Source organism: Mirounga angustirostris, unplaced genomic scaffold (genome assembly GCF_029215605.1).
Source record: "Mirounga angustirostris isolate CCGP_5_RB_7025 unplaced genomic scaffold, mMirAng1.0.hap1 SCAF_4, whole genome shotgun sequence".
NCBI classification, from domain to species: Eukaryota; Metazoa; Chordata; class Mammalia; order Carnivora; family Phocidae; genus Mirounga; species Mirounga angustirostris.
Genome location: NW_026991712.1, coordinates 43,524,509 through 43,535,127, shown reverse-complemented (window position 1 = coordinate 43,535,127; position 10,619 = coordinate 43,524,509). Strand labels below are relative to the sequence as shown.

General features: G+C 40.1%; 1 long non-coding RNA gene across 1 annotated transcript; it reads right to left on the bottom strand.

Moving 5' to 3' along the window:
• Positions 1-6,489: 6,489 nt before the first annotated feature.
• On the bottom strand, positions 6,490-10,356 carry LOC129046494 (uncharacterized). The gene is made up of 3 exons (XR_008507934.2): positions 10,182-10,356; positions 8,516-8,618; positions 6,490-7,344 (listed from the first exon to the last, which is right to left on the bottom strand). It is a non-coding gene; the product is annotated as an uncharacterized LOC129046494 (long non-coding RNA).
• Positions 10,357-10,619: the final 263 nt, after the last annotated feature.

Below are 10,619 nucleotides of genomic sequence, written 5' to 3'. Positions count from 1 at the left end.
GCCAGCTTGGCTTCTTGGCTTTACCAGCCGCATAGTGTAATCTATTCCAGTGGAGCCCTGAGACTCAAACACTGGCCTGGTCCGTTTGGTGATGTTGCTTCCTACCAATCGGTGGGTGGGCATGCTACTAACATAAAGCCGTAATACACCAACCTGCTTTGAAAACTACCAGCATTCCGATGTACATGACCTCCGCGAAACCTCTCTGTTTCAGTCCCTGTCCCACAATCGCTGATGTTATCATCAGAAAGGAGCTATTTGGCCTGTCAGTGATCATTGTGTTACAGTAGTCTCCACTCATTACAAATTAGCCCCATGAAAAATAGCGTTAAAAACTCTACAGATCTGTTTCCTTATCTCTAAAATGTGTGGGTCTGGGGCAGAGGTTTCCAAAGCAGAGCTCGCTCCAAGAGAGGAAAGGATGCCAAGTGGGCTGGACTTGGTTTTGTTTTCCTGGCTTCAACTCCATCACTTCTGGATTTATCTCCCTTTTATAATCAGATTTCTTGTATGACTTTGCCTATACCAAAGGTTCTGTGGTAATATATATATATATATATATATATATTTTACATTTTGAGCATATTTTCTTTAAGGTTCCCCTCAGCCTTGACATTTTAACATACCTCGATTGCCAGTTAAGATGGCACCTTTGACACACTCAGTCTGGACGGGACAAATGAGGGTCGGTCAGCCAACCCAAGCCGCTTTCGTTCGATAAACCATGGGAACCTTAGCTTTAGTCTGTCTTCCTAATGACAAAGAAAATAAACTATTTCCAAGAATGTAAAACTGTGCTGGCATTCCTGCTTCGGAGTCTTGCTGTGTGACTCCAGTCATTCTCCACAAGTCTGAGGAGCTTTGCTTATCCCCCTGAAGAAACACAAGCTACTGAGGTCAAACCAAAGCCGTACAGCTGGTGTGTACGCAATGTCCCCACGTGTCATGGTGCCTCTGAACTCCAGTTCAGTTCCCTCAGCCCCGCCCAAGTCTGACCGGGCTACTGATGAGCCAAAGGATCCTCTAGTCAACACATACTGAGAACTGGAGTCTTAAGTCCACCCAGTTTCAACAATGGACACTTGGGATATTCTGTACTTCCCACCTCTTTTAACACCCATTATCAGGCCACCAGCATTTGGCATGAGGATTATAATAGGGTTTCCTCACAAGTAATAGTTCTGATATATTGAAAGAATGCCACTTGGAATAAGAATAGAATTCTGAGATCAAGAATGGATTCAGAGGAAAAGAATACATTTGTTAGTGATGTCTGTATGGAAGTGAACATGCCACATATTTGTCATCCTGAGGCCTTTCCGTTTCCATGAGAAACTTCTATCATCAGCCAAGATGGGGCACGTTCAGGGTGGGATGGCCGTCGACGAAACTTCCATCATCAGCATAGCAATCTTGCCACTGGTCCCTTTGTGTTTCTTATACCTGGAAGAGAAATGAATGATGCCCCATGTGTCAAAATTCAAAATCTGGAGCAATAATAATGGGTGACCAATAAGGTATCATAAATTGGATCTGAGATTATTGCTTAGTGTTGTTTTGCCTTACCTTTGAATGGGGAATACACAGTCTGTGTTTGACACTTTCACAAAAAAGGGATAATTGGTATTATTTTTGTTGATTTAATGAGAATTTACATTTATCCCCTTCAAAGTTATGCAATGCAATGCATTAGCATTAACTTTCCATTAAATATTTTTAAATCTTTTTTTATTTTTCAGAATAAAATTGTACATGTTGACATTTCAGAACTCAGTAGCATAGTTAGAAATAAAAATTATGACCACTTAGAGATCTTGCGTCAGCACAGTTTACAAGGCCAAGAAGCAATCCCAACTCAAAAAGCTGAGGTAGATTCTTTTTTAAACCAGTTTGCTTCTTTTAACCAATCAATCACCATAAAAACACAGTTTAAATTTCCAGATATAAGGATTTGTATTTCTGGTAATTAATAAATAAACAGAATCTGGGTCTCCTTGCAAAGAAGACATCTAAATGGCCAACAGACACATGAAAAAGTGCTCAACATCACTCAGCAGGGGCGCCGGGGTGGCTCAGTCGGTTAAGTGGCTGCCTTCGGCTCAGGTCATGATCCTGGGGTCCTGGGATCGAGCCCCACGTCCGGCTCCCTGCTCAGTGGGGAGCCTGCTTCTCCTTCTCCCTCTGCCTGCCACTCTGCCTACCTGTGCTCTCTCTCTATCTCTCTGTCAAATAAATAAATAAAATCTTTAAAAACAAAATCACTCAGCATCAGGGAAATACAAATCAAAACCACAATGAGATACCACCTCACAGCAGTCAGAATGGCTAAAATTAACCAGTCAGGAGATGACAGATGTTGGAGAGAATGTAGAGAAAGGGGAACCCTCCTACACTGTTGGTGGAAATGCAAGCTGGTGCAGCCACTCTGGAAAACAGTATGGAGGCTCCTCAAGATGTTAAGAATAGAGCTACCCTATGACCCAGCAATTGCACTACTGGGTATTTACCCCAAAGATAAAAATGTAATGATCCGAAGGGGCACCTGCACCCCAATGTTTATAGTAGCAGTGTCCACAATAGCCAAACTATGGAAAGGGTCCAGATGTCCATCAACAGATGAATGGATAAAGAAGATATGGTATATATTTTTACAATGGAATATTACACAGTCATCAAAAATTGAAATCTTGCCATTTACAATGACGTGGATAGAACTAGAGGGTATTATGCTAAGCGAAATAAGTCAGTCAGAGAAAAACAATTATCACATGATCTCACTGATATGTGGAATTTAAGAACCAAGGCAGAGGATCATAGGGGAAGAGAGGAAAAAATGAAACAAGACAAAACCAGAGAGGGAGACAAACCATAAGATCTCTTAATCTTAGGAAACAAACAGGGTTGCTGGAGGGGAGGGGGTAAGGAGATGGGGTAACTGGGTGATGGATATTGGGGAAGGTATGTGTTATAATAAGCCCTGGGTATTATATAAGACTGATGAATCACAGACCTGTACCCCTGAAACAAATAATATATTATATGTTAATTTAAAAAAGGAAGAATCCGGGTCTCTTCCTGTTTAAGACAGGAATTGCCTCCAGTATGTGGCAACAGCCAAATCCAGTCATATTTATTCAGAACGAGCAGGAGTGTGAATTATGATTGTTCTTCCCATATATACCTTTGGGCTGGGATTGTATTCAGTGTCCAAAGAAACACCTGAGGAAACTCACAGCCAATTTAGATGACAAAATTCTTTATTTTTAAAGATTTTATTTATTTGAGGGAGAGAGAGAGAGATAGCAAGAGAGAGAACACGAGCAGGGGGGAGAGGGAGAAGTAGGCTCCCTGCTGAGCAGGGAGCCGGACGTGGAGCTCGATCCCAGGACCCTGGGATCACGACCTGAGCTGAAGGCAGACGCTTAACCGACTAAGCCATCCAGGTGCCCTAGATGACAAAATTCTAAGCAAGATGCTGGATGCTGCTGTATCCCAATTTAGGGACTCTGCTCTATTTGTCAAGACTGAAAGAGTAAAATAGGGTGAAGACCAGCTAGTTGTTCACCAAATTGTATCCCCTTTCTTCCTGGACACACAGTTATATGATATATTTAAGACAGATATATTCAAGCCTTCCTTGCACTTAGATACTGCTTTATGAGACTGTTCTATTCAATAGAATATGGGCAGAAGTGATGCATGACACTTGGTTGTCCTATCTTATAGATCTCTACTATATACAACCATTCACTGTTTTTTTTTCTCCCCATCTATTGGCTAACTGCAGGGGACTCCCAAGAACCCACAAAAGGGAAGAGATGAAAAGCACAAAGATCTAGGTCCCAGAATTGCCACTTGGATGAGAAGTGACCAACAATGAGTTGACTGTTGCCTAAGTATTAAATAAACCACAAATGTGGTAAGCCTCTGAAATTTTAGTGTTATTTGTTGCATCAGTTATTCTACACTGACTAATCCAGCTAGTATGACATGAGGGACCAATGATGATCTTGATCATATTGTCTCCGTTAAGATTCCTGAACAATAAACCAGTAAGTAATTATCATTATCAACAAATCACAAAAATCAAAGTGAATATCTACATAAGCACTATAAGGAGAGCTTACTTTTACTAATCACTCCTCATATGCCAAGCAAAATATAGTTTTGCTATGCCTATTTACAGATCAGAAAAATGAAAACCCAGATGATTAAATAACTGGGTCAAGATAGTCAATGAATAATAAAGCTAGGACTCAAATCTCACTTTGACCACAAATCCTGCACTGCAAAGCACTAAGCTCTCAGTTCTCACACTCTTCCTGTCTCTTCTGACAATCTTAGAATCAGATTGACCTATCTATTTTATCACATTAAAGTATGCCTATTGCTTGATAGGACTCATTACACTTGATAGTTCTGAATTCTGAACCTGGTGAAAATTACAGCTTTGAAATTGAAATCTGTAATCAAAGATCTTGCTTACAAGCAACATAACCCACTTAAGCTAGTTTAAATAGAAAATGAGTTTATTAAAAGCCGTTAAGAAACTAATGGAAACTTCAGAGGCTGGAAGTCTTACATCCAAGAAAAATCCCCACATTGCACACTAAGCCTTGCCAAGAGAGGCCCTTCTAGGCACAGACATGGCTGATAACACCGTGGACACTTCGTTTGTGTGTATCATCACTATCCCTGGGATACTTGCCATTACCGCCTTGGGAATGCCTGATAGCTCTCCTCCGTGGTCTGCTATTCTCATGAGAATACAGATTCGATGCAGCAAGTACACCTGGTTTTTCATGATATCCCTTCCGAATAAAACCAGTCCAGGAGAGTGGTTCTGTTTGGTAAAGCCTACGCCCATAGAGGCTGGAAAACAGTTTTGGTTTTTCAATTTGGGAAACAGCCCAAACAGAAGTCTATTCATAAGCTGCTCAGTGGCTACAGAGGTGACATGTGTCCACTAAAATGGTAACCCCAAATCACATGGAGCCAAGATTACAGGGGAACAGAAACGATGTCCTTTTAGAGGAAGCTGCTTCACAGAAAGAACAGAACAGAGGTCCAGAAAAAACAAAAAACAAAAAACACAGCCCGAGGAAAGACAGAGGTGCTGTATGATGAGTTCTAAGTTTTGGTGAAGTCTGGCTCTCCTTTGTCAGATGGGTTTCCATGCATTTTCACAAGAAAAAGATCTCTGCAGTACTTAAACAGCAAGTAGTGAACACCTTCAAAATGATGACATGAATAAATAAGTCTGATAATAAGACTCTCAGAGAACAGAGGGAGAACTGTTTTTTGTATGTATGTATGTATGTATGTATGTATGTATTTATTTATTTATTTATTTATTTATTTGAAAGAGGGAGAGAGAGAGAAGGAGAGCGAGCAGGGGCAGGGGCAGAGGGAGAGGAAGAGGGAAAATCTCAAGCAGACTCTGCACTGAGCAGAATCCAACGCAGAGTTTGATCTCACAACCCTGAGATCATGACCTGAGCTGAAATCAAGAGTTGGATGCTCAATCAACTGAGCCACCCAGGTGCCCCGAAAATTCTGTTTCTGTTGGATTTAGGAAGTGCTCTTAGATGGTATATAAGACCAGGGGGTTCTGACAGCCTACACACTTGCTTTGAATCCTGGCTCCACTGGTTTCTTATTGCCTCACTATGTTGTAAATTCCATGAAATTATGAGTCATTCGCATTTGCATCTGTGCCAGTTACAGGCCCTGCCTTGTCACAGAACTGAGCAATTAATATTTGTTGAATAAATTCTTTCAACTGGTAATAGCAAAAAAAAAAAATGGATTTTATTTATTTAGATTAAATACAATGTACAAGTGACTCCTTAGCAAGTGGGAAGATAAATGCATTGACAATATGGGTTTCCAAAAACCCAAGCTCGAATATATCATTTCTAGAAGGGTTGCTTTAGAGAATCAATTTTGTATCATTTTTAATTGCCACACATGCACAAATTGGCCTCAAAACACCGTATAATGATCATGGTGGTTATATATCACATTGACTGTGACATTGCCTCTCCCAAGTCCAGAGCTAGTTAACATATAATAGAGTATTCACTACCACTCTTCCTTTCCAATGTTTGTGTCCAAACATTGTTTCTTAAGTACTCATATTGATCATATTGATTAATACTCCTGGTAGAAATGATGAAAAATTATCGATTTGCTCTTGTAAACCTCATCTCTAACTACAATATCTGGAGTGTTGCTTCCTTGAACTCCATGAGAGCTCTCTCCTCAGACCTCTTCCATTCTTACTGATTACATCTGCAGATGGAAATCAGGTGTGAAAATCCGTTAAGACACCTCACAACAGGACAGACTTTGACTCTTATTGAACTCTCATGTTCTCTCTTCCTTAATTAAGGCACAAGAACATTTTACCATGGAGAGAGAATGACTTAGATTATGGATCTTATTCCTCCTAATGGCATGCATTTCACCCAATTGGGGGATAATACATTTCTTACTTCGTTGCTTTGCAAAGAGCCACTTACCCAGTTCTTCCAAGGGAAGAATGAAGAGCGTGATTTTACTTATAAAGAGCGCTCCGTTATCCAGGCTACAAAAGAGAAATGAAGTATACAGCTGTTCCCCCAAATTATGACATGTTTTTTCACTAAACATTTTAAAACCCAAATAAAGAATAGCATTTAAATGAGTTAGCAACATAGAATCTTATTTTAGAGCTAGAAAAACCCTTAACGTTTGCAGCACAAAAAAGCAAGAGTGCAGGCTTTGGAGTCAGATGGCCGGGATGCAAAGGCTGGCTGTGTGACCTGAGGTAATTTAGAAGACCTCCTGCGTCTCTGTATTTCCTCAGGTATCATGATAATGATAATGATAACTCTTTATAAAAGTAAATCATAAAATACACTCAAAATAAACTTAAAATACATGAAAATAATAAAATATCACAACTATAATAATACCTACCTCATAGGCCTTGTGAGGATTTACTGAGATAATGCATTACAACACCTATTAGCACTCAATACATGTTCCTGATGTATACATTATTTTACAATACATACTCTGTGCATTTCCATCCCATAATATGAATAGCATGCGAAAAGAAAACCAAAAGTACTTCTCATAACCTTTCCTGATCGTTTGTAATTAGATGAATAAGCCTCAAAATCTGTATTTTCTAAAACCTTCACTGAGATTGTGAGGTAAAAGAAAAAAAAAAATCACTTATCTCTATGGAGAAAAAGAAATGCCAAAACACAGAGTTGCTCCAGACGGATGGTCGTTTAGTACAAACATGCAGACAGGACAGTCTCTTGGTCTCTGGAGTTTGCCAGCTTCTTTCCACTAAAATATTCACAATAGCAGGACCATTAGGTGAGGATTCAGCCTACAATAGTTTATTTAGCTTTTGTTGATTCTGAAATGTAAATGATTAGTAAGAATGAGGACAACAAGGCATTATCACTAACATCCAGGATAAAGGCTGGATCTACCAACTCTACAGAAATAGACACTTTATAAGCAAAAAAGAAGGGCATTAGGAATTGGAAAGCCCAGCAGATGCAAATTAGATTGCATTTTTCAAAATAGGACTGCTATCATTTTCAATGAATTTCCAGGGTATCAGGCAAGAAGGAAGGAATAGTAGAGCATTTTCTGCTCCTTTCGAATTCTGCCTTCTGCTTGTTTTTATATTTAGATTTTTTTAATGCATTAAAAATGGTAACAGCAATCAATTATTGGGTCCTTACCCTGTGCCAGCCATTCTGCTAAGTACTGTATGTGCATTATCTCATTTAATCCCCACAACTAGTCTACGAGAAAGCCAATTCATTTTTCTAATATCACAAATGAGGAATCTGAGCACAGAAAGGTCCTTGTCCAGGGCTGGTAAATCGTTCATCAGTACTGCAAGTGGATCCAAAGCTGGGGTGTTAACCACTATGCAAACTACCTCTCAATAAGAACACACTAACTGAGCAACCCCAAGACTACCAACTACCTTCCCTATCCTGAAATTCTGAGTCTAGCGCACGCACAGGGGCTGGACGAGTGGATGGGTGGATGGACCGACTCCATTCTTTTGCATACATTCCTTCCCATTGCCAGATGTGCACCCGAGGCTATACTTCTTAGAGGCTAGCTTTCTCACTTGAAGCTGGAGGAGAGCAGCTTGCCAGTGAGGGGTTTGCCTTAGAGCTCCTGATGCTAAGTCCTGGAAATCATGGCTGGCCAGCAATATCTCTTGGAGAAAGTCACCCCTTGAAAACTGTGCCTTCATCAAAGCCAGGTACAGTTAAAGAAGCCACTGTAGATGTTAGTGATTTAATCCATTCGGGAGGCATTCAACTGAAGATAGGTAGTATGCCACGTAGGTAAGCTTCAACATCAGTTCTGAGACATTACCAGACTTTTCTGCTCATTAGCTTTATAATGAAGAAAAAGTAATTTAACTTGTTTGAATCTCATTTGTAATATGAGGATGGTATAATATTTCATTTACTCCAAAACGCACCTTCTTTGACATTTTCCATATCTGAAATTTGAGGTCTTTTACAATGGACGGCATCTCCCATTCTCTGCTGGGCAAGGGGCAGTGGTGACATATTTGTTATCACCTGCATGCGTGCAAACAAAATTCACAGGATGGGTGGCAATGGAGACAACAGAGCATTTGCTACATGGACCTCAACGTATACCAGGAGTACAAGACCAGTGTGCTGATAACGTGGTTAGAGACACAAAGCAGAAACACATAAAATCTTCACTATGAGCTCATTTGCAATTCATAATACAGTCTCCTCTGCTTCCAAAAATTAGTTGGGCCAAAGAGAGGTGAAGTATCTTGTCCAAGTTCATACATTAGAACAGACTTGGGAAAGTCAGACTAACTTGGGTGAGACAGACTTGGGAAATAAATCTATTCCTATCCTGTGCTGTTCTTAGCCACTCTCTTGACTTTCCGAACTGCCCACGAGAGTGAAAAAAGCAGCATGGGTCTAAGTGTGAGGAGTTTGTGAAGGAAGTGATCTTGTTCGTGCTACAGAAGAGAATGAAGTGGGGTCAGGGGGCCAACAGGGACTTTTTCCACTAGATGGAAATATCAAGAGCACTCCAGTGGTAAAGAGGTTGCAGACAAAGGCACAGAGGCTAGAGGAAGAAAGCTAATTTATCCATAAATAAATAAGCCCTAGTGGCAAGGAGATTTGCTGAGGACAGTTGTGGGATCTAGAAGTGGAAGGAATGAGGGTGACTAATTACAAAGAGCCTGGAATCCAGACCATGATGAGCAGCCTTTATTCTGGAGACAACTGAGCTGCCAAGGAAGGTCCCTCTCTGAATTCATCAAAACTTAAACGTTGAATTTGGGGAAGACCATCAGTTAGACTGTTGTGGTAGGTGTGACTTTGGAGATGATAAGGAGCTGACCTTTGTAAATGAAATACAAGGGAATAGACTGCCAAGATTTATTTCCTTGTGAAGTCCTGTTTATGATAAATGTGATAGATGATAGGGGAAAATATATTATAGAAGCTCTTATGAATAGATGTCTTTGTGAAAGTGTTCACATAAGTTTGGGGAATGTCAGAGTATACGAAACTACCTTATTATTCCAATGGGAGACTTCGCAGATCCTTTAAGGGATACAAATTATAACATTGCCCATGTGTGGATCACTGAATGCTTTTTATATCTTTCCCCGGGGGGTGCCTGCTAATGGCTCCTGGAAGCAGAGTTCCAGTGAACATAGTTTGAGAAATGCTGAGTTACTCATTGACCAAGCTACAGCTCTCTTATTAGTGGTTTCTTTCCAGCCTGGGATTATCAACCTAAGACCTTTTACAAGCATATTTTGTATTTTGACCCAGAACCACAGGTGACCAAGTTATTGAAATTAACTTAGATGACAACATTGTAAGAACAGTTCATGAAGGTACATGAATATTCTATATAGTATATGCAAGGTGTGTGTGTGTTACGTGTATTACACAAATGTATGTGTATGTGTACTCCTTATATTCAGTTCAATTCCACAGTGATACCTGGTGCCTACTTTATGGAGAACATGTTAAATGGTTGTAATAGTAGAAAGAAGAACCTTGCTAACATCTTTCAAAGTCTTTGCTAACAGAGCAAAAAGAATGTATTACTTGCCATCAAAATGGGCAGTTTGCACTTACCTTAATTTTACTGTCTGTGACTTTGTCAGCAAAATGCACAATTGTAATAAGTGGAATTGTAAAAGGCTGCTGTTGGTTTTTTTGCAGACTCTCTATCCTTCATCACATGCTCAGAAGATAGGTTTTAAATAGCAGTATCCACCATCTAAAACAAGTTTGCAACAAGTTTAATTGGGAATACAAAAATCTTTCTCTTTGCCAAAGACAATATTGACTTCATTTTCAAGTAAGCAAGGAATCAATGATTTATTTACTTTTTGCACACACAAGAAGTTGAGCCATCACCAGTCTCCTAAGAAGTGCTATTATTATGAAGCTCTCCCTCCCTTTGGAGGGTGGGGTGGCGGGGAGCGGGGGGGAGGGCAACACAGCTTTCTTATGTTTCAGCGAAATTCCGGAGTAGGTTTCTGCCCAGGCATGCCATGTTGGTTTTGGCAT